Source organism: Erpetoichthys calabaricus, chromosome 3, assembly GCF_900747795.2.
Source record: "Erpetoichthys calabaricus chromosome 3, fErpCal1.3, whole genome shotgun sequence".
Taxonomy (NCBI): domain Eukaryota; kingdom Metazoa; phylum Chordata; class Cladistia; order Polypteriformes; family Polypteridae; genus Erpetoichthys; species Erpetoichthys calabaricus.
Genome location: NC_041396.2, coordinates 188,844,051 through 188,868,105, shown reverse-complemented (window position 1 = coordinate 188,868,105; position 24,055 = coordinate 188,844,051). Strand labels below are relative to the sequence as shown.

The 24,055-nt window shown below is 37.9% G+C and overlaps 1 protein-coding gene across 1 annotated transcript in view; it reads left to right on the top strand.

The window, feature by feature from the left end:
• Positions 1 to 4,233: 4,233 nt before the first annotated feature.
• armc2 (armadillo repeat containing 2) overlaps positions 4,234 to 24,055 on the top strand; it is a 222,293-nt gene continuing 202,471 nt past the window's right edge. Inside the window, exon 1 of the mRNA XM_028797612.2 lies at positions 4,234 to 4,396. The gene's annotated coding sequence lies outside the window, so the exon portion shown is untranslated. The remainder of the gene's footprint in view (positions 4,397 to 24,055) is intronic.

Genomic DNA, 24,055 nt, shown 5'->3' with positions numbered 1-24,055 from the left:
TTGTTAAAAGAGCGACAACTTGTACCATGATGTGTGTGTTTCAGATTCCCATAACTCATTGTATGAAGAAGTACTTTTCTGAATGCACCTCACACATTGTGAAATTACCACCCCTCAATTGTATCACTGCAAATTATTTTCTATGGTGTTTCTGCTGGAAGAAATCAACAGATTAGAACAAATGCACAATGCTGCCATCAGAGTTCTGACACAGACCAAGTGTAATCAATACATTGGACCTCAACTGGACTCTTTTGAACTTTTTGCACTCATTCTGGTTCTACTGCATGGGTAACCTACTACTCTGAATTGTCAATTCAAGATTACTTAGTATATTCCTTATAAGTTAGTGACCCTTGTCACACACGTGCGCTTAGGAGGCAGCCAAGAAGCCCTAAGGTGAGTAATATACCATGAGATGAAGGGTTGATTTTGGGTACTAATGCCTCTCACTCTCTCTTCCAACAGAGCAAAAGAAGAAAAATAACAATCTTACACACTTACCTTCAACACTTCCGGTTTCACAAAATGGCCACTCCACAACAATCCCACTTCCTGCTCCTAAGGATGACGTCTCTTCTGGCCCCACCGTGATGACGCCACTTCCCGCTCCACCATGATGACGTCACTTCCAGTTTCCTCCATGATGAAATCACTTCCGACTCTCTGAATTGGTGTCATTTCCTGCCAACTCACTTCCTGTCACCATTTTTGTATATAAATCCTCATTTCAACTCTGTACTTTGTCTAATGCTTTGGTTTTTTGATGATTTCTTACTCAAATCTTCACCATGTCCAACAGACAATATACGAGGCAATTCCTCAATTGTTTGTGCAGTTTTCCAAGTGAATTTATTGTATTACACCCTCCTAGTTATCACTTTTTTCATGATATTCAGGTACCATTCATCTTTTTACTTTTAAATCTTTCTTGCTTCGTATTTATTTCCTTTTTCATGCTATATTTTTAATTATTTTGTAGCACCACATTACTGGATGTTCAGAATTCATTGCGGTCAGTTTTTAGTATTGCTTGTCTAATTTTTTGCACAAGCTGAATTGTTTTATCTGTATTTGAAATATTTTGGGTGCTGCCATTTTGTGTGTCAGCTTGCATGCACACTGTGTTATTGTTTATAGCAGTAATGTCCATTGCTAGTCATGGAGCTGACATGAGCTATCCTCACACTTCTAGTCTGCCATTATAAAAGGTGGTAAAAGGTGCTGAACTTTTAAATGCAAAGTGAAATATTTTTTGTAAAAGAAACAAATATTCTTCCAGGAAAAAGGATTAGGGTTCTGATCTTTGGTGTGTTTAGACTTTTAGCATTGTGTTGGCATTTTGGTTTATTTGTCAGTAGAGTCTACATCTCGAGTGTACCCCAAAAGGTTTGAAAAGCTTCTCTGCTGCTCCCGATAATTCATCTGAATACTGGGCTAATAGGTAAAAAAAAGTAAATAAGTAAAATGAAGACATTTGATTAAACAGTGATGATTGGTTTTGTGAAATATACTATGTTAATTTTAGATTAATTAATTGACAGGTCAGTTTGTATAACTATAGACAGACACACAATCTTTTTAATTTAATGAAAAATTTTATTGAAACTGAATCTGAAGCTGAAAAAAAATAGCTGTGATTAGTTCAATATTCAGCAGTTTTCTTAGGGTTATAGGGTTTCAGAGCATACAGGTATATCATCAGTATTAGCATTTTACTTATGAGTGTATGGACAACTGAGAGTTCTCTTGGCATGTACCCTGTGATGTTGTGAGGTGACTTCCATCCTTAATATTTCTTAATATCTTTAATTAACAATTTTCCTTTCTCTTGGGCATTTGGGAATGTATAGACTCCAGAGATAATTTTCAGAAGTTATTTTATTTTTGGGCTTCTGTTTAACGTTTTTGAAATGTATTTTACAACGTGCATATGTATATTTTGTGACTTTGTTGTTACAACAATAGGTAGTTATTAGTGGAGGGGTCATGCGGGTTACAGCCTCTATTATGGCTACAAAGAGGGGTTAAAAAGGTAATATTTTTCAGCCATTTTCTACCCATTTAGTGTTTACAAAACGTCTAATCGTCTTTTTGTTAACAACTTCTATTACTTATTTGACTTTGAGTTTTTCTTAGTGTTTTTTGGTTCTTCTGAAATTGTAGCTTGATTTCCTGATTATGACCCTAGTGTGTTTTTTGACTATGTCTTATTTCCTGAACCTCTGCTTAAAAACTTACTGTTTTACTTCCAAGATAATACAGATGTACTTTGAAATATTTTTAGAAGTAATGAGCAAAATTATTAATAGAGTTTTGTTTTGCATATAATTTTGCAAAACTGTCCCTAAAATTTGTTTCACTTGCAATTTGACAATTGCAAAATGTAAAACTAGCTAAAATAAGCTTTTACAAGGTTTTAATTTTTTTTGTGGTTGAAAGCAAAGAATATTGCTTGCCAAAGGGTTGGTTATTCTGCAGGTTAAACTGCTGTCTTTTTCCTGGGCCATCCGACTTTCCACGCCTCCTTTAATGTGGCTCCACATGCTCTCAGCTGCTTCATGCACTGCCAACCTGCATGTTCATGATGCCAGCACTGCCTTGCACCCCTCATTTGTGGTTGCAGGTAACACCATCTGCGCTCATTTTCTCGATCACACAAATTCATCCAAGCCAGGATAATACCAGAGGCTTGCAAATGGCCACACACTGAGGCTAATGGATTTTAGCACCAGAGAAGGTCCTCCAAAGTGCTAACAAGTACATGCTGTATTGCCATGATTCCCTTTCTATGCTGTACACCAGAACAAACTTATCGAAGCAAAAAGAAGAAAAATATTGAAGGTGAGATGAAAATACTTGTTGCAAAGTGAAACTATAAGTTTGGTGCTATTTCAGTTTTGCTTGAATCATTTGACTTATTATTCCTTTTTGCAATTTTACAAGTGTAGAAAAATTTAACAATTGCATGTTTTTAACACTGATGAATAGCTGTACTAAGTACAATTAGTTCTTAGTTGCTATTTAAGCAATTGCCTTGTAGAAAATATTTACTAATATTGTCACACACGTGCGCATGGGAGGCAGCTAAAGGGCTTGAGTAAGAACAATTCCAAATCATACCGGCATGTGGCAGAGTGCACTGACTCCTTTTCTCCCTTTCCTGCAGACCATTCACGGGAGATTCCACCTGGCTCTCTTGATGTCACTTCCAGGACCGAGCCTATGGAAGAAGACCTTGCCGGCTCCAGCCCCTGTGATGTCACGTCCGGGCTTGAACCAATGGCTGAAGACCCCTATGAGCCCGACCCCTTTGATCTCACTTCCTGTCTTCCCCTTTAAAAGCCTCCACCTTTTCCCTATTCCCTCAGTTCTGTTTTGGACACGGTTTTGTGCACAGCTGTGCTGTATTCATTTCTCGACTTTGCAGCCAGGATACCAAAATACGGGTGGCTGCCCCAAACCTTGCTATGACTCTGTGTGGAGTTTATAACAATATAAATAGTATTTAGAATGGTACACACTAGCTTGTTTTAATAAAAAAAAAAACTAAATGTAAATTCACAACAACAATGTTTTCTTTATATTAAAATAATATGGATTTATTAAAAAGGTTAAACTTAGACAAGTACATATTTCATGCCAGAGATTTGGAAACCAAAACACACCCATGAACAACACAATCATGAGTACTGGTCTAATTTCTTTCCTTGAGAAATTGTTAAATATGTCAGAATTGTATTTTGTATCATTTATATTGAAGAAATAACAAAATATTAAATCATGACTGTAACAGGGCCATTGTGTGATCTGCCCATTCTCTTCATGTCTGTGTAGGACTTTCTCTGGTTACTTCCTTTTCCACCCACATCCTGCAGACTTGAGTTTTCAATTAATTGATGACTCTACAACGGTATGAGTGAGTGTGAGTGTAACTAGCACTTCATACAGGGTGGGATCCTTCTGATTAGCTGAAGCTATTGGGATAGAAAATTAATGGATGGCTTGATAAATACTGTATACCTTAGGTAGATTACAATACTTATATCAACGTGACTCCAACAAAAACAACCTTTGATTTGTCATTCATTCTCCTGGGTCATATTTGTGTCGTTCAGATAAGACGGAACATGTCAGAGGCACTATCTGTTAATCTTTGGTATGTACATTTCAAAGCAGATAACTGCAGATAAGGTTTTGTCTCACATTCAACTTCACATAGTTTAGTGGATTTTTAACAACTGCCAGACAACCAAACATAACTTTGTCAGCACTGTCATGGAAGAATACAAGATTTCAGACTTTAAAAGAGTAATTTTCCAGAGAAGATGCTTTTTCTTCATAGCAGCTGATATATTTGTTTGCTTATTTCTTGCCTTATAAGGATTTAAAAACTGTAAGTCTAAAATCACATAAGCCTTAAAAATAGCTTAGCAACATTCTAAACCAGTGGAACTGGGATATACCTGTGAATTATGATTTTTCTTAAAAAATATTTTTTGCTTGACATGTATGACATAACTAATATAAAGTACATCTAGGTTTGAACTTTACAGAGCATTTTCCAAGAAACAGCACAAAAATATTTTTACATTGCCTTTTTCTTTATTAGCTTTGCTGCAAATATTTTTAAAGATTTCCAAATTCTCTTTACCTCTCACATCTTCTCTAAATGAATGTGATATAAGATGGGACTGCACATTAAATGAACCTAACTCCTCATTTATGAATCAAGTGTACAGAGTTGAATGTACTTACTAGTAATATGTTACTAGCAGAGATTAAATATGTCTAAATAAAGATGTATCTATAAGTTTGATCCTTTCATATCATTACTGTTATTTTGGAGAAGGAGTTCAGTGCCACCAGCACACAAATCTGGTATCATTTTTGGTTATGAGTGTGACATGGATGGACAGGATTGGAAATGAGTACATTAGAGGGTCGACTAAGGTTGAATGGTTGGGAGACAAAGTCAGAGAGGCGAGATTGCGTTGGTTTGGACATGTGCAGAGGAGAGATTCTGGGTATATTGGGAGAAGGATGTTAAGGATAGAGCTGCCAGGGAAGAGGAAAAGAGGAAGGCCAAAGCGAAGGTTTATGGATGTGGTGAGAGAGGACATGCAGGTGATGGGTGTAACAGAACAAGATGCAGAGGACAGAAAGATATGGAAGAAAATGATCCGCTGTGGCAACACCTAACGGGAGCAGCCGAAAGAAGTTTTGTATCAATGCCCCCTAGACCAAGTTATCTTTACTAACCTTGGAAAAAGACACTGCATTGCAAGTGGCAGACCCAGTATCACAAGTTTTTTGAATCTCATCAGAATCATAGGCAATACTCTTTATTGTAGTGGAGCAGTGTAAAGGAGATTATATAGTGGGGCTAAATCTTTTTTTTGCTCCTAGTAACTATGGTTCCAAAAGATTTTTTTTCCCTGGAATCTCTGTAGAATGGATTTTACATCTGAGATGAATATCCAATATTGGTTACTGCTTAGCTGCCAGAAAAGGATCCTACACTCCCCAAAACTCTGAAGTGGATTAGACAGGTATATTTACAAATGTCTTTAATTTAATATATTTATACCTACAGTAACCATTTATGTAAATTAGTAATTAAAGTAGTAAGGCTGAAATGGAGAAAGACCACTGTAGAAAGAAAATACTGTTGTAGTTAGGAGCTCCATTATTCACTAAATGAGGGGAGTTCCTCCTTAACTTAACTGGCAAAGAGAGTTGAACTCTGCTTTCTGAATCCAAGAGCCCAACTTTGTACCCAAAATGTCCAAGTTAGGATGCACAGCCGATCTGAATGCAATCCGAGCAAATTTCTTGTTAGTGACATTTGGTGCTCAGCCAGGATTGTCTCAGATGGAAAGGGTCAACTGTTACAAGACAGATGAGTTTAGCAAGCTTTAGAAAAAACCTGCTGCTAAAAGAAAATGCTTTCATTGTTAGAAAACTGAGGGTGTGTGTTTTGTTCATCTGCAGCTCAAAGTGAGGATGTGCAACTGAGAAGTGAATTTCACACCAATGATGGAGTTTTAAGGAGTACAATAGTGTGCAAAAAGATGAGCAGTAAGGTGTAGCTTTTTTAATACAAGGCTTCTACATGTTGGCTTATTTTTGGTTCAATACATTATGACAAAGTTAAACTGTTAAGACTTGAAAGCTAGGTGTTTGCTAAACAGATGATGTAGAAATGTTGAATTTAAATATGGCATACTTTATACTGTATATTAGATATGAGCTTAAGACTAATTTTAAGAAAGCAATTCTCAGAGTTTCTTAACAGGAATAAAATGATTGAAAGTACCAGTAGTTCTTCCTAGAAACTTTTTGAATGGCCCCATCAAGATTTCACTGGAAAACGGAGCATGACAGGCAGTGAGTGAACTACACTGCAAGTGTGTCAGTAAACAGAAAAGTGATATTTTTCAAAGGAAGGAAAATGCGCAGGCAATATTAGAACAGACATATCAGCCGCCCTGTCAGTATTATGTAGGGAAAAGGAGTGATGGAGGAAGCCAGCTGTTTTAATCAAATGCCATCAACTGATAATCAAATTGTTCATAATGAAGTCACTCCTAGTATATATATAGTAGATATACTTTAATTTTAATATATAAGCTGTATTGAAATTAATTAGTTAATGCAAAATTATCATGAAATAAATTTATTTGTACAATGTACCTAGTGTAAGCACATGTCGAGATCCATTGAAAATTGGTTCAGAGTTGTATTTGTTTAATTTCTGTGTGAATAAAAAAAAAAATCTGTGTGAATACCTGTATTTCCGAAGTAAAGGATGACGGCCAAATGAGAGTCCATGTAAGTCCTAGAGGAAGGACCTTAGCCTCCCCTTTAATTGGTTGCTTTTAGATTTTTCTGAGGATGCAACTCCACGTGCTCCAAACACTCGCACATTTATTGGCAGCGAATTAGTATTGTTTTAGGTTTCTTTAATCTAATGTGATTGGACAATCGTCAACGCACCATTTCATGTTCATGTCCATGGTTTACAGTCCACACCTGCCATTAACGTAACTGCAGATGAGCGAGTGTTACTTTACAGATGTGGATCTTCAGAAATCAAAGAAAAATTGGTTCTTTAATGAAACACCCCTTCATAAATCATTCACTTCAAGAAAAAAACAACACAAGCTTACACACAGATTTTTTCTCACTCTTATTATGATAAATGGAATTGGCTAACTAGATGTGGTGTAAGTAATGCCTTTTTTTTTGTTTACCTTTATTGATGTTTCAAAGTGTCAGCACTGAAATATTGTGGACGACAGGGGTACAAGAGGTACAAGGGTACAGTCATCTAGATAATTGTTTTTCACCAAGTGGTGCACCGTGAGAGCTATCCAGGTGTGCTATGCTGTGGAAATAATAGTGTAGCTCACTTGGGTCTGAACCTGAAAGGGACAAGCTCTGCAGGTGCTTGACATGTGTCTGAGGAGGATATGACTACCTGGAGAAGCTGGCAAAAAATCAGCTCTGCAATTACCATGTTAGAGCACTTTGGATGTGTCTCCTGGCTGCTAGAGTCCATCTGCCTGGGTGTGTAGTCACCAGTGAGCCTCACAGGGCTGGTGGATAGTGGGCATACATGTTTCCTCTGAGGCAGAGATGGGTGTGCAAAGAGGTGAAGCAGCTTGGAGATGTCACCAAAGTGCTCACTGAGTGCCACATCTGAAAACACTGATCTTGGAGGTCCTTTTTTACCAGCTTCTCCGGTACTCCTGCCCCTTCGGGCAGTTGAGCAAGTGTATGAGATGTATTGTATATGTGTTTGTGGTTAATAAGATAGTGGCATGCCTTAGTATGATTTTGGTTACAAAAAGTGTGCCAGTACAGGAAAAAAAAGTTGGCAAACACTGATCTAGACAATAGCTTGAGGCTACATTTTTTGACAGGCTTAGTCAAATCATTCAATTTAGACAGAAAGTAACTGAGAAATTTTCAGGCCTGAAGGAAATGAGGACAAAATTTATGTTCAAGGAAATATAGGTAACATGACTATTCTGCCCCACATGCTGTTAGCTGTTATTTGTTGAGCTGTGCTCCCCCATTGTCTTGTCATTTATTAACACACCTGTCAGTCACGTCCCACACTCACAGTGGTGTCATAAATGTCTGTGAAACTCACGTAAAGCATGTAGGTCCCATAATAAACATTTAAATACAATACACCTCATGTGTCTCACGTAGGCACCCCTTTATCTGTTGTTTCAGTCACGTCTGAAGCTTATCTTTAAGGTATATAAACCCCTGGGTCTGGTTAGTTGTGGTACGCAGCAAATTGAACCTCTGTCTACGTGCTTCTCTTTGTCTTGATCCAACCGTGGAAATCACTTGCCTTGTAAGTGTCTTTTAAAGCTTTATCGTTTAATGTATGCAGTCTGCTATGTATTGCTTTGTAAATCATTATTTATTGTCTTTGGTTGTACACCTGTATATACCTGTATGTTTATTTTGTATATATTTCAGTTTACAATGAGGTACGTCCAGTAAAAGCCTTCAAGAAAGCTCACCCTTGTGGTTTTTATGTGGATGTGCCAAGTTGTTTTACGCTCTCTGCAGCCGTGTTGCATAGACAGCACGGAGTGTGGCAGAAAAATGACCATAAAGACAGAATAAGATTTAGATTGGACTTGAAGTATGACTGAAGTACAAGATAGATTGGAGGATGAGTTATGTTTTAAGATGTGGGGTCTGTGGATCTTACAATGTGAATTTGTGTCCAGTTGAGGTAAGCCTGTAAATGTTGCATAGGACTAGGCAGACTGGCAGCAAGTATAGAATAAATTAGGGATGGAATGACTTTGTGGTTGTGCTAAATGACAGACTGGCATGCAAGACTTGAGAAAAATCAGAGGACTAGTGATTGTATGATGTGGAGTTATGGAATACAGTGGGAATGGTCAAGGATTGGGCACTCTATTTTGCAGAAGCACAGTTAGATTTGGATTGGACTTATGCTATGGATGTGTTATAGGACAGAAAGAAGTCCACGCTATTGAAAGATTACAGAGGTTGGGGTGCAGACATTATGATGTGGGTTTTGGCAGTATGGGGAACTGGGCAAATTTGTAGAGAATTGGGCAATTTAGAGACAGGTGTAGTATAAAATCTGTGTGGCAGGTGCACCTGTACCTTTCCACATCTATAGTTACTGGAAGAATAAGGGGACTGTCGCTGCTCTGTAGCAGACCTCTCAGTGCATCTCTCCGTGTTTTGTACCTGTTTTTTGTTCTTAAATCGTGTAAAATTGTTTTTTTTTTATTTTCTTTTTCTTTTTACTAGTCTGCATTATCTAACTGCCTTACCTTAACCTTTCTTATTTCTATTTGTCTGTTTTATTTCATTCTGTCTGTTACCTGTTATTAGATGCAACTGAGAAGGCAAATTTCATGTTTTCCTGTGTAAACATGACTAAATAAAGAAACCTAAACCTAAACCTAAACTGTGGATGTCACGGACCGAAGTTTGGGAGCATAGTAGAAATGGGAAAGCTGGCATCAGATTGGGCAGCATGGTGGAAAGGATATAATACATTTTAGCCTGGATTGGTCGTATGGGTCTGGTACTGGACAGGACAAAATGTGCGTTGACACTATGATGAGGACCACGTGAGCATGTGGAATGACCAGATAGACTGATAGATAGATAGATAGGTATGAAAGGCACTATATAATTTGTTTAACCAGCCGCCATTGATATACTGTTTTTGTACTTTTTTTCACGGTTCTTTGTGTTTATTAAGTGTTATTTTTAGTTTTATTTTTACAATATGTAAATATGTAATGCACTCTCAGCATCTAAATGGAAAGAGCTATTAAAAAAAATAAATTGAACTGAATATTTTAGAACATGATATAGCAAGGTCACATAACTTCATTCCCCTGGCAGTAACTGTAATATCATCTCAACTTTTAAAAGGCAATACAAGCACTCAAATGAATATCGTATACTCTAGGAAGGAGAAGGTTCCAAGACAGACATATTTCCAAAATATTTTTGTAACTGCACAAGATTTCTTACTATAATAAATAATAAAAGACCTACAGTTTCCAATTACTTTAACTGGTAAAAACTGGCTAATGATCACTCCACCTGCAGTTGCTCAGAAAATAAAAAATAAGTAGTTCATTGACTACTTAAAATCAGCACAAACAGTTTTGATTTTATACATGATAGGCAGTGCAGTGAAGTGGCTCACCCCTTATATATTACATGACCGTGAGCAAGTCAGTGTACCTGTCTGTGCTGCAGCTGTGAAAGCATACAGTAGGTAAACAATTGTACTGAGACCTAAGTCATTTTGGGTAAAAGGTATCAATGGAATCTACCACATAAAGAGGATTAAAATGCAAATGTAATGGCCTATGTCAGAATACGTAAGCCACAACCATTTTCCTGTCAGGCATGCCTTACTCAACTTCAACATATAAATGGAATAAGCATGAAAGTACACCTGCACCTCTCAATCATGCAGTCATATATTTAAATTTCTGAAACTGTTTTCAGTCCATCAGCTGGACATGTGATCCTATTGCCCATAATCTCCTTATAGTAGCAGTAAAGGTGAACACCCAACAATGACTATAGCCATCAGTTATTCAAGATTTTGCAAGAAATAATAACAGTGCAGTTTATGTTTGGAATTTACTGCTACACATTTTAAAATAGGTTGTGTTAAAATGCAGAAACTTACAAAAAATAGCCAATGACATAACAGATTATAGTAGCAGATATAAAATGTGCTAATCATCAAATGGCAATAGGAGGGAAGAATGCCAAAAGTCCAACTTGTCCTAATCAACTAACCCACAAAGCAGGATACTTAACAAATACTACAGGAATAGAGACTGGTAAGCTACAGCATTGGAAGAATACAGTTTTTGTCATACATTTTTCAGTATGTCCTTTCAATTATTAACTATTTTCTCTTAACAGTTTTTTTAATATGTACAGTATATGACAACTTGTCATCAGAAAATTCTAGGATTAGAAAATAAGCATTAAATTGCACTGCCTTACATGGATGAGTGACTGAGCAAATCTCAAGACACATGTCATTTGCTGCATGTTAAGGTATAATTAAAGAACAAAATGCATACAACCACATGACACATTCAATGATTACTCAGACTGGAGCAACCAACGTTAAAGGGATGTCTGGATTGAGAGTGCCATTGGAGGAGCTTCAGGCTTTGGGTTGAGAATAAGAAGGACTGCCTAAGTTATTTACAAATGGTAATTCGTGGGCATGGAAAGAAATTTTAACTGTTACAAAAAAGTGGAAATCATTAGAAGGAAAAACATGGTTGTAACTGGTTTTCCTGCACTGCTTCTGGCATTGAAAAAAGAGTGCATGTTCTTAACATATTTAGTTGATTATTGAAGAATTTGCAATGAAATACTATTAAATGGCAACATAGTGCCTTCTGATTTACATTTTACTAATTAGCTGATTGAAACACGGTGGGTTCTGATTTAATTAACTATTTTCAGAAATGTGGATTCAGATAAAAGGTTACCCTAGAGCACGGATTATTGCTAGAGGGTTCACTATCTGCCAAGCAACAAATGTGCATTTCATATGCGATATACTGATGATTAAACTTACCTTCTGAAAGGCAAGGAAAAAAATTCACATTTAAGTAATGAAAACTTCTCTAGTTCAAATTTTGCCGTTTATCCACATGCCTATTCATATTGAAGAGACTGAAGACCTTAAACATCACTTAAAATGTAATACAATACCAGGTTTCTAAGATATCAATAATATAAGGCTAAACCTTATTGCTAGTGTAAATAACAAATTTGGCTTTAAAGAAATATTTACATACATATTTACATGTATTTGCTTAGTAAACATTTTTATCCAAAGTGACTTATAAGGAGGTCAACATAATTGAGTACAGTAAAAATCATTCTGGTGACTGTTTGGGAAACAAGTGTTAAAGGACAAGGGTACAAAATTGAGCATCACAAATGAAGAGTTTAGAAAACAAAATACAAGCTAGTTATAATTTCAAAACCTAACAACTAATATCAGACAGAAATTCACCAAATGAAAGAGTCTTCAAGCACTTCTTAAGCACAGTGAGGGAGTCAACAGTTTGGATAGAGCTACACATTTAAAGAGTCTTGATTGAGATGTTGAGGAGGAGGCATGGCACCTCAGACGTGTCTCCATATATGTACAGTAGGTGTTGACCAAGTACTATTATTTAGGCAAGCATCATGTAATTCAAATTAATACATGCCACTACATGAAACCAGTGTAGTGATCAGAACAGAGGTGACAAATGCTTGCTTCAGTTTGTTGAACTCCAAGGCATGTTACTGCATTTTGAATTATCGGCAGTGGTTTGGGGACACATACCAGAGCTGCTGCCAGCAAAGAGTTGCAGCAGTCCAGCCGTGACAAGACCAAAACCTGGACCAGGAGATGTGCTGCATATTCCGTGAGATACAGTCTAATCTTATGAATGTTGTACAGAGAAAATCTATAAGACTGAGAGACTGTAGCAACACGGTTCCTGAAGGACAGCTGGCCAGGTGTTAGCAATAGTGAGCCAAACTGAACAGAGATTGGGTGCTGAATAGACAGACAAGCTGGGATAACAAGAAGGTCCATCTTTGCCAGGCTGAGCTGGAGATCCTTCATCCAGTTAGAAATATCAGAGAAATATGCAGAGATTCTAGCTGATACTGTAGCCCTCTGGAGAAATGACATATAGCAGTAGGAAATCCATGGGACTGGATGATAGGATTTAGTAAGGAGGTGTACAGAAAGAAGAGGAGAGGGCCCTTCACCCTCCGCTTAATTGTAAGTTCTGTACTTCAGCATTGGTGGTGTATGAGCCAAGACTGCTGCATCACAGAACAGGAAACCCAAGTTCAGTCCCAATATGATCACTGTCCGTGTGGGGTTTGCACATTCTTCCTTTGCCTGCCAGTGTGTGTGTGTGTGTGTGTTTTTTCTCCAGGAGTATCACTTTCCTCTTCCATATTTGGTTGATTGAGGAGTCATATTTAGCCCAGTGTCTGTGGATGTAGATGTATGTGGGTGTATGCTCCATCAAGGACTGTTTCCAGTTTTCTTTATGACCTAATTTTGGAATAAATGTTTTTTAGTGAGTAAATGTATAAATAAATTACCTTCGCCTTAAAATAACAAAATACTACAAATTACACCTATTACTCTTGTAAGTTATTTTTTTCAGGAATAAACTGAGTTGGTGGTGTCTTCTCTTTGGTAAAATAGTATATTTTTATCATTTATTGAGTTTTTCGTGTCTCTATCCATCCATTGTTTTTATACTGTCTTAATTCAATTTCTGTAAAAAGTACAGATGTTTTTCATTTAAAAATTTCTGAATGCAAGATCTTTTTAAAGTTTAGACATTAATTATCTTGACAACAGCCTTGCCATCAAAATTAGCTAAAACCTCAGTTTGGGCAACGGCATTTCTACATAAAGAGGCTGGTAAGATGTTGTGCACAATAAGTAATAAGCTTCCCTTAATAATTTACCTTCCAATCAAAGTTTTTTAACTACACTCAAACTTCTTTTCTAAAGATTTTTTCCACCTTTTTTCTTTCATATGATTAGTGTAATTTCTTATCTAGAAAAACATTGTTTGTACTATGTGAAATTGTGTTTATGCCAGGTGCTGTTGTGTTAGCTCTATTGGCCCTGCAGTGTTTTAATTTAGCCTTAGGTGTGTGTATGCATGTGCAACCAGGATCAGAAACAGAAAGCAAGGACATCTTATTTTTGGCACTAAATCCTCATTTTAATGGAAAAAAACAATTATAACAGTAATGATATAGTAATGTGTTTGAAACACTGGTCAGCCCTGATCTAACACAGCTTCACAGTTTTGGGTTCTAATACTTGCCCATTTCACCATCTCTGTGGAGTCTGCATATTTTCCTCATGTCTACATGGGTTTCCTTCCACATCCCAAAGATGTAATAAAAAAAAACAAGAATTAGATTATTTGCCATACCATTCTCACTGCAGTTCAGGATCATGGGTAGCAGAGTGGAAACAGTCCTAGACAGTACATCAATCCACCACGGAGCCCACTCATGCCTGGCCGGAATCACCAATTAACCTTACCTGCACCTATTTGGGAATGTAGGAGGAAAACTGGAGTAGACAAAAAAAAAAAAAAAAACAAACGCAAAGACACAGAGAGATCATATAAACTCAGAGAGCAACTTGTCATGGGATTTGAACCCAGGACTCTGGATCCATGAGGATGTCCATATTTGGTTAATTGTTGGCACTTAATTGGCTAGTAGGAGTGTGTACTTGTGCTCTTTAATATGCCCTGATATAGACTGGCATTAACGTCCATTATGTGTAGACGTCATTTAAAGATTTCCTAAAATGGGTACAGGTCTGTAAAATAATACACAAAATACTGTTTTCCCAAAAGTTCCTTCAATTAAGACAAGATACCACATTAGTCTATCAGTCAATAATTAATGTGTGTTGAGCTCACTTAGTAATATTATACTTAAAAAACATGAAAGCTCCATTAGCCATCATTTATAATGCATTGGAACTATGGCACCATTATTCACAATTTTATTTCAGTTGTGAATGATGACATAACAGAAAATTAACATTAGAAAGTAAGTGCCCTAATGCATAAGTTTTACTCAGTCATACAGTATTTTCAAAGAGAAATTTCAAAAGCATTCAAGGCTCAGCTTGAAAACAGTAAAGAAAAAAATTCATGCCTAAATCAATTGCTATTTACAGTAGACCCTTAAAAACTAATTCAGAGGCAAGGATGAGTTATGCATTGCCACATTTGAAAAAACAGTGTCACTGTCTTACTAAACAGTCATGCTTCTTTCACGCATACTGATTACCCCGGAAATGATGTAGTCTTCAGGTTGCAATTACATGCATACAAAAACCCAGGACCATTATTCCAGGAGAGTCTGTGTAATAATTTTTCAGGGTCAAACCCAGTATGATTTGTAAGAACTCAATGCCTCCAATTATGTATGAAAATTCTTAAAATCTGTGTGACAAGCCCACAAAAAAATGTACCTGTAAACCCATGACTAGCTCAATAATTTTCATGAAGAAGCATGGTGGTTTATTTGTTTTACATAGTTAGCCATGTAAAAATGTATGAAACTGGGATAGCCTCTGAAGTAAGGGGACTACTATCCATCAGAGCTTTGAATCTTTGCTGATTCCAATTTGGCACTGCTGTTTTTCAATTTATTATTTATAGTTGAATTATATGTCCACTGTGTTTGTGTATTGACAACAGTAGTATAACAATAAAAATAGACAAATAAAAAAAAGTATTCCATTTCAAAAATAATGTGTGTAGTCTCTAGTCAGTACACCAAAAATACAATTCACAATAGCAATGGTCGGTCACCAAACAAAAGTCACATAGTCCCAGGAAAATTGTGGTCCACTGGCTTTTAAGAAAGAGCACAGGGTCATTACTTTATCATTTGTCTGGAATACCTGTCAGTCACACATTGTTTGTTTTAGTTCTGTCTTCAAGGTGCACCAAATTCAAAGATAGATTGGCCATTTGATATTCCAGTAATTGAATTTTAACATCATTCTGGCTTAATGAATTCAAAGGTGAACCCAGTTAAAATTCCTTAAAAGAGCAGTGAAAGTAGCTATGTTGGAACTGTCCCCATCCATGTGCAGGACCTTCTATGATGGACTGGACAAGTCACCCTTTTTGCTGCCATAATCCTGTCCGTGGCTCTGACTTGCATGTTTGATCATGGCACTGGTGATAATAATGGCCCTATAAAACTATAATGTATGAAAGAGCACATGCCCACTACTGCTTACAAGTTTTTTTTTTTAGACCAAAACAAAAAAAAATAATATTCCTGCAAGTAATTCGTACAATTAATGCCCCTTTCCTGGGACCATGCTGTTTGAACAGTGCCAACAGCAGAAATTGAAGAGTTGGCTTTTTTCGTGTAGTAGTTTTCTACAAAATTGTCTGAAAATAATACTGTAACTTACTGGGGTTTATTTGTGAGTTTGCTACAGTAGGGCTTGACATGTGTTATAGTGTACATTGACAGTACCATCATTGTAGAGCTTTGTTTCTTGGTGTAAAGAGAATTGTCTACATGCATCTCAACATCAGCCAAACCATGGAACTGGTTATTGACTTTCACCATGCCAAAAGGCCTGTATGTCTGATCACTGTTCAAGGAGTGGATGTAGAGGTGGTCCACTCCTACATGTACTTGAGGGTCCACATTAATGACAGGTTGGACTGGTCTCGTAACACAGAGGAACTATATAAGAAAGGGCAGAGCAGGCTCTTAGGAGACTGTGTTCCTTTAATGTGAGAAATGACAGCCTTTGCATCTTCTATAACTCTGGGATGGGTAGTGCAATTTTTTATACTGTGGTGTGCTGGGCTTGTAACATCACTTCAAGAGAGGCCCACCAAATCAACAAGCTAAATGAAAGGGCCACCTCAGTTACAGGACGCACCCTGGACCCCCTGGAGGTCGTACAGAAGGAAAGAGTTAAAACAAAACTGAGTAAAAATTATTAACAATGCTGCACATCCTCACTCTGACACACCAACACTGATCTTTTAAATAATAGAGAGCCAGATCATTGAGTGTTTTGAAAGTAAGGACAAGAATCGAGTCGAGTCGAAACAACAATGACAGCATTTATTTCTATAGCACATTTGTATACAAACAATGTAGCCCAAAGTGCTTTATAAGATGTCAAAGAAGTACCTATATGCAAAGAAAAACTAAATTATATAAGAATTAAAATCCATAAGAAGTAAACCAAAAATAAACAATGTACACTTACATAAGATAGATATATAATTAAGAGAAATAGAGTCCTTAAATATAGAATTGTTTTTTTTAAGTCTCTAACAGTACGAAGGTAATATCATTTGGCCAGGGTGGATAAAAAAAAAAACAACTCCAGCGGAGCTGAAGTAAAAAACAAAATCTGCAGGGGATCCAGACCAAAAGACCACTCAGGCCCCATTGGGCATTCTATCTAAAATAAATATTAAGTAGTTCTTTATTATGTTTTTAAGGCTTATTCTTAGAGGATATGAAGCAGTTGGTCTCATGGCAGGTTGTGGTGTCATAGATGGCTGCACAGGACTTTGATCAGGTGGTTTTGGCATAGAAAACCACCACAGAAAAAACAGAAAACAGAGAAAAGTAAAAATAAAGATTTTAGATTCATTGAATGTTAGAATAATTCTATGCATATTTAGTTTATTAAGGGTAGAACTAAATTATAGTTACAAAAAGACCAAATTTGAAAAGCGTGTTTTCAAGAGTCTTTTTTAAATGATCTACAGTGTTCAGATTTTTGATGCATAACAGCAAAAGGCTGCCTCACCACTTCTTTTGTGTTTGGTTCTTGGAATATTAAGCAGGTCACTATTAGAAGATTCAAGATTACAACTTGCCTTTATCCAAGGCAACTTAAAAAGCAAGTTACAATACATACAAGAATGAAGGTGTAAGTTTCAAAGCAACAGAGAACAAGAGAACAATTCTTAATTATCCATGACACTAATTTACTTTACTTTACTGGATAATTTAGTACTTACTGAAAATATTTTTTTCAGTTATTATTTCAAAAACCTACTGTGAGAAACACTTTATTCCACATCTACATGTTCTTCATGGGATCACTTATAAATAGACTTCCAGTATCTGAATTCTTATGGTTAAGTCACATTTTCATGAAATGTTTTAAGTCATAGACAATTACAAAGAACCTTCTTTATTTATTTTTTCAAATGGTCAGAATATCAAAAACTTTACAGGATATCTAAACTGTTGTTACTGTTCTAAACAGAAATATGATAGATAGATATATAATATCTTCTGATCTTCATGGCTGCAGGTTTTCATTTGAATGGACTCCAGCTTTATTTCATCCATCCATCCATCCATCCATTTTCCAACCCGCTGAATCCGAACACAGGGTCACGGGGGTCTGCTGGACCCAATCCCAGCCAACACAGGGCACAAGGCAGGGAACCAATCCTGGGCAGGGTGCCAACCCACCGCAGGACACACACAAACACACCCACACACCAAGCACGCACTAGGGCCAATTTAGGATTGCCAATCCACCTAACCTGCATGTCTTTGGACTGTGGGAGGAAACCGGAGCACCCGGAGGAAACCCACGCAGACACGGGGAGAACATGCAAACTCCATGCAGGGTGGACCCGGGAAGCGAACCCGGGTCTCCTAACTGCGAGGCAGCAGTGCTACCACTGCGCCACCCAGCTTTATTTCAGCATAGTTTTATTTCCAAGTTACTACAGATTTGTTCAATTTTTTTTTTTTGTAGTGAGCAAACAAGTGTGAAAGTAGTTGCTTCTTTTACCATTATAATACAATTAGTGTTATCTGTATCTGCTTCATACTTTAGTACTTTTCAATATTTGGATACAGTAACATGTGAAAGTGGATCAAATTGGAGAACAGTGACACGCGACATAAGAATTTAAGTCTGTTACAAAATTACAAATATGAATGTAAATGTTATATTTTTACGTGATTCATTATGTGACAGCTGACAAAACAATGAGATCACATAAAATTTAAAATAACTCAACTTATTTTAAGAACATTATAAAGTTACAGGGGGCTGGCGTATGTCTCAGGAGCATGCAGTATTTCTCAAACTTGGTAATGGGAAACTGTATAGGGTATCCATATATGCCAATGAAAATGAACTACATGCACATACATGTATGCACAAAGTAAATGGTTGTTTTCATACTGAAAGCATTTGCTGCATAATTTGTACAGGTACATTCTGTTGCTTCTCCATAGTGTTCAGGTTTGATTTTTTGCATATATGTGTCATTTGCACCATATATGTAGGGAGGGCAGATAAATTCATGAATCCAAAAAACTTTGGAGGTGTGCAGACCACTGTATTGGCAATTGTGGTTGCCTGCGCTGATGTAATTTTACCTGTGCATATGAATATGGTCCATGTACTTGGAAAATGTGAATTGCTCTATTGGTCCTAGTTTTGCTTCAACCTATTTCATAATACAGCGGTAGGCAAAAGTAGGTTCACAGTTGTATGTACATGAAACATATATATCTTTTAGGTAATTTGAGCACATATGAGATTGTACCTAAGTGTACTGAGCCATTGTGACATTCTTTTGAATTAATACAGTTAATAAAGCTATTGAGTTAATAAAGCTATTGTAATAATCATAACCTGCATGTCTTTTTCCATACAGACAACTGTAAATCTACTTTTGCACACCCCTGTATATGTCACTAACTTTTTATTTTAATTAAGTTAACTTTTTATTGAACTGGAGTTTTTTCCTGCTTTCATCCATTAAACACAAAGAACAAAATTTGGAAACAGCTGCATTTTTATCATATTTTAATGTGCAGGATTCTCTTTAATTTTACTTAACTTACATTTTGCTTTAGAGCTTGTTTACTTACTTGTATACAAATAATGACAATTAACAACAAAATGATAACAACCTAAAAACAAAGTATAGCAGAATAATCCAGTAGTTGACACTGCTGTCAAAACAGATCCAATGGGGTTCCCATTTAATGCCAAGTCACTGTCTATGTTGACTTTGCACATTCTCACCATCTTTGCAAAGGGTTCCTTTTGGGTATTCCAGCTTGGCTGACTGGTGAAATTGGCCTAGTGTGGGTCTGAGTGTTAGTAGGGCCTAAGCAGGACTGACACCTTGCCTTCTGGCAAATGCTGTTAGCATTGTTGGTTCTTTCTTGAGTTTAAAACACTAAGATATTTGATAAATTCTTGCTAGTAATTCTAGTTTGACTCAGTGACTGCAGAAATGGGGCAATGAATGCATCCTTAATTAATATATAGCAAGATGGATTGATAGATGGAATGAACAAGGAAACTTCCCCTCAAAATAGTTGCACAGAATCAGTACAAACTTGTGCTCAGTCTTCTAGTATATGCTTGGGACAACTCTATGTACTCTGACTTCTTCTCTGATTGTAATGACATTAACATTAGTTTACTTTGCTATTGTAAATGGTCCAGCCGTGAGTATGTGCCACAAAGGAGTACCATTCCACTGAATGTTCCTACAATGCAGCTGGTAATTTGAGTACTGGCTCCTCATGATTCTCTAATGCAAATGTATCAAAGCCATGATGGCTGTAGGTTTTTGTTTCAGCCATATCCCTAATCAATAACCAAATACCGCGGGTAATGCAACATACTTCTTTTCCCTTCATTTTATGTGACTTGCTTTTTATGATTTAGAATCTTTAATCACAAGGGGGGCTCCGCCCCCTGCTCGCTTCGCTCGCCTACCCCCAGCGTTGGGTATCCTGAAATACATTAGTTGAGCTCGTTCGTCTTGGAGCCGTGCCCGCTTTGCTTGCGGCATTTCAGACGCGCGTTGTAGGTGCCTGCGTTCATTGATTTTATCCAGCCGGGCTCGTGTTTGTATATCCGTCAGTCGAGCTCGTTCGTTTTGAACCCGTGCCTGCTTTGCTTCCGCAGTTTCAAACGTGCATTGTAGGCGCCTGCGTTCATTGATCTTATCTAGGTGGGCTCGTGTTTGTATTGTTGAGCTGTATTGTGTTTGAATTCGGTGTAAAGCGTTCAGCGGTTTGTACAATCCCAAGCAGCACATTATTCCTAACTTTACTCCGCAGTAGTGCCACTCACAATATGGCGGTGACGTCTGCACCTTCCGTAGTAGTGCCACTCACAATATGGCGGTGACGCCTGCACCTTCCGTAGTAGTGCCGCTCACAATATGGCGGTGACGCCTGCGCCTTCCGTACTATCATTGTGGACCTGTGGGGCCGCCGTAGCCTCTTCCGTTTGAATCTGGGCTGCAGCGCAGAATCCTCTTTTTTGTATGGCTGTGTCGTTAGTCGTTAGCTATGGGCGCGTTGTTGCTTCATTTCTCATTCACGTCAGTTGAGCTGTTTCGTTTTTGGGCCATGACTCCTTCGTTCGCGGTGGATATGACTTCGCGTGCGGTTTATGAGATGCGCGCTGTACGCGCCTGTGCAGTATGTCTCATGGTCCCATCGCCGTGTACCTGCGTCCATGCCATCCGGTTTACCATTCTCGGTTAGTAATATGGATTTTTCATTTCCTTACCCAGCAGGCAAACCGTAATGCAATTCAAAGTGAGCCAACAGATGACCAGCTAACTCGGGGGTCTCAAATTAATTTTTTGGGCAGACAAGATTTTCACTCCAACCTACTTAATTAAGAGACAATTCTTGCTATTACAGAAAAATTAAACAGGTCTGCAAAATTAAACTCAAAAAAATGTTTCAATTGTGAAGTTATTCTTATTTGCATTCATGAACACAATATAAATATAATTAGAATGTTTCCATTTCGTCACATTTAAGTACAAAATAGAAAAGACATTTAGTTAATATTTAACACATTACACAATTTATTCATGTAGACCATATTGTTCAAAATCAATTTAATATAAAAAAAATGTAGTCAAACTTATATCATGAAACATACATCATATGACTTATTCATTGACTTTTATATATATACTGTATGTGTGTGTGTGTGTGTATATATGTATGTGTATATATATTGTGGCAGACGGCTGGGGACCCTACCCAGCCAGGATACCTGGACGGTCCACGAGAGGGACAATACCTCCCCTGGGCCACAAGAGGGCAGCCACCCTAGTCTGCTTGGGGGAAGCTCATCCCTGTGGGAAGAAGTGGCCACCGCAGGGGGTGCCCAGATGTTTCTGGAACCCTGGATGGCAGCACTTCTGCCACACCAGGAAGTGCTTCCGGAAGAAATCCCATGGGCACCCGAAGTGCTTCCAGGTGTTCATCTGACACTTCCGCCACACCAGGAAGTGTCGTTGGACAGAGCAACTGGAGCCCTTCTGGGTAATTCTAAAAGGGGCTGCCTCCCTCCAGTAGACGAGCTGATGATGTTTTTGGCACTGATGTGTAGCTTTTTTCTAGCTGGCCATTCCTTTTTTAACTCAATGTCAATTCTTGGCTTTGCTCTCAGAGAAAATGGAATTTTGTATGCCCTGGCTGCTGACCCAGTATGATATGCAGAAATTTCAGGTCCCACATATGTACCATATGACCTTATCTATACTAATTAATAAAAGGCAAAGCCCTCACTGACTGACTGACTGACTGACTGACTCATCACTAATTCTGCAACTTCCCGTGTAGGTGGAAGGCTGAAATTTGGCAGGCCGATTCCTTACAGCTTACTTACAAAAGTTAGGCAGGTTTCATTTCGAAATTCAACGCGTAATGGTCATAACTGGAACCTCTTTTTTCACAATATACTGTAATGGACGGCAGCTCGATGGCCGTGGGAGGAGGAGTTGAGTGTCACGTCATTTACGCCTCCCACGTAATCACGTGAAAAGACTGTGAACGCAGTAGGGAGAAATGAAGGAGGAGCCACAAACAGCGAAGAACAAAAAATTCATTAAACAATTGAGAAGGAAGCGAAACAATAAGAAGCGAGCAAGTAAAGCATACAAGCATCTTCATAAGGGAAACAAAGCACAGTGTAAAACTTAAGTTTAAATTAAGTCTATAGAAACGTTCCCGCTGCGGATTGCAATAACACATTTGCGAGATAAAAGAACGCAGTAGGGAGAAATGAAGGATGAGCAGCAAACAGCGAAGAACAAAAAATTCATTAAACAATTGAGAAGGGAGCGAAACAATAAGAAGCGAGCGAGTGAAGCATACAAGCATCTTCATAAGGGAAAAAAGCACGGTGTAAAATGTAAGTTTAAATTAAGTTTATAGAAACGCTCCCGCTGCGGATTGCAATAACATATTCGCGAGATAAAAGTTTAATGAGAAGACACGAGGTATAAACGAACCACACGCCGTAGCGCAACGTTAGGGGCTTCACCTCTGGCGCTGACGTTCGAGATTCGGTTCCCGAGAGTGGATGCAGTGAGTGTGTACGCCTGATGAGTCCAGAATTAGGGAGAAACACGTGTCGCATACTCTTTGCATTATTTGAAAGTAAACTATTAAAACCATTCTATGATCTGCTTCTCGCAACTGAAAGACGGCACATGGCGGATGTTAGCCGACTTGCTGACCACAACGTTAGGGGCTTCAACTCTGGCGCCGCAAACAGCGAAGAACAAAAAATTCATTAAACAATTGAGAAGGGAGCGAAACAATAAGAAGCGAGCGAGTGAAGCATACAAGCATCTTCATAAGGGAAAAAAGCACGGTGTAAAACGTAAGTTTAAATTAAGTTTATAGAAACGCTCCCGCTGCGGATTGCAATAACATATTTGCGAGATAAAAGTTTAATGAGAAGACACGAGGTATAAACGAACCACACGCCGTAGCGCAACGTTAGGGGCTTCACCTCTGGCGCTGACAATAGAGATTTGATTCCGGAGAGGGGATGCAGTGAGTGTGTACGTCTGATGAGCCCAGAATTAGGGAGAAACACATGTTGCATACTCTTTGCATTATTTGAAAGTAAACTATTAAAACCATTCTATGATCTGCTTCTGGGAACAGAAAGAGGGCACGTGGCGGACGTAAGGCGACTTGCTGACAAACCACAAGCGTGACCTGGCAGGTAACCACCCATACAATCAGATTGTGATTAAGAAAACGAATGCCATGAATGTAATTACCAAGATCTACATACTGTCAAATAAACGAAACACACGCCGTAGCGCGACAGCTGTGAAAAGGGAGCTTCACAAAAAAACAGATCCTTAACAAATTGTTATTGGTATATTTTCGATCCGTTTAAAAAGGTTTTCTTTTCTTCTTAACAAAAAATTAAAAGCAGTACTTTGCCGCAACGAAGCGCGAGAATTTGGCTATATATATCTGCTTCTCGCAATTAAAAGAGGGCACGTAGCGGATGTTAGACGACTTGATGACCATGCATAAGCGTTACCTGCCAGGTAACCACCCATACAATCAGATTGTGATTCAGACTAGGAATGCAATGAATGTA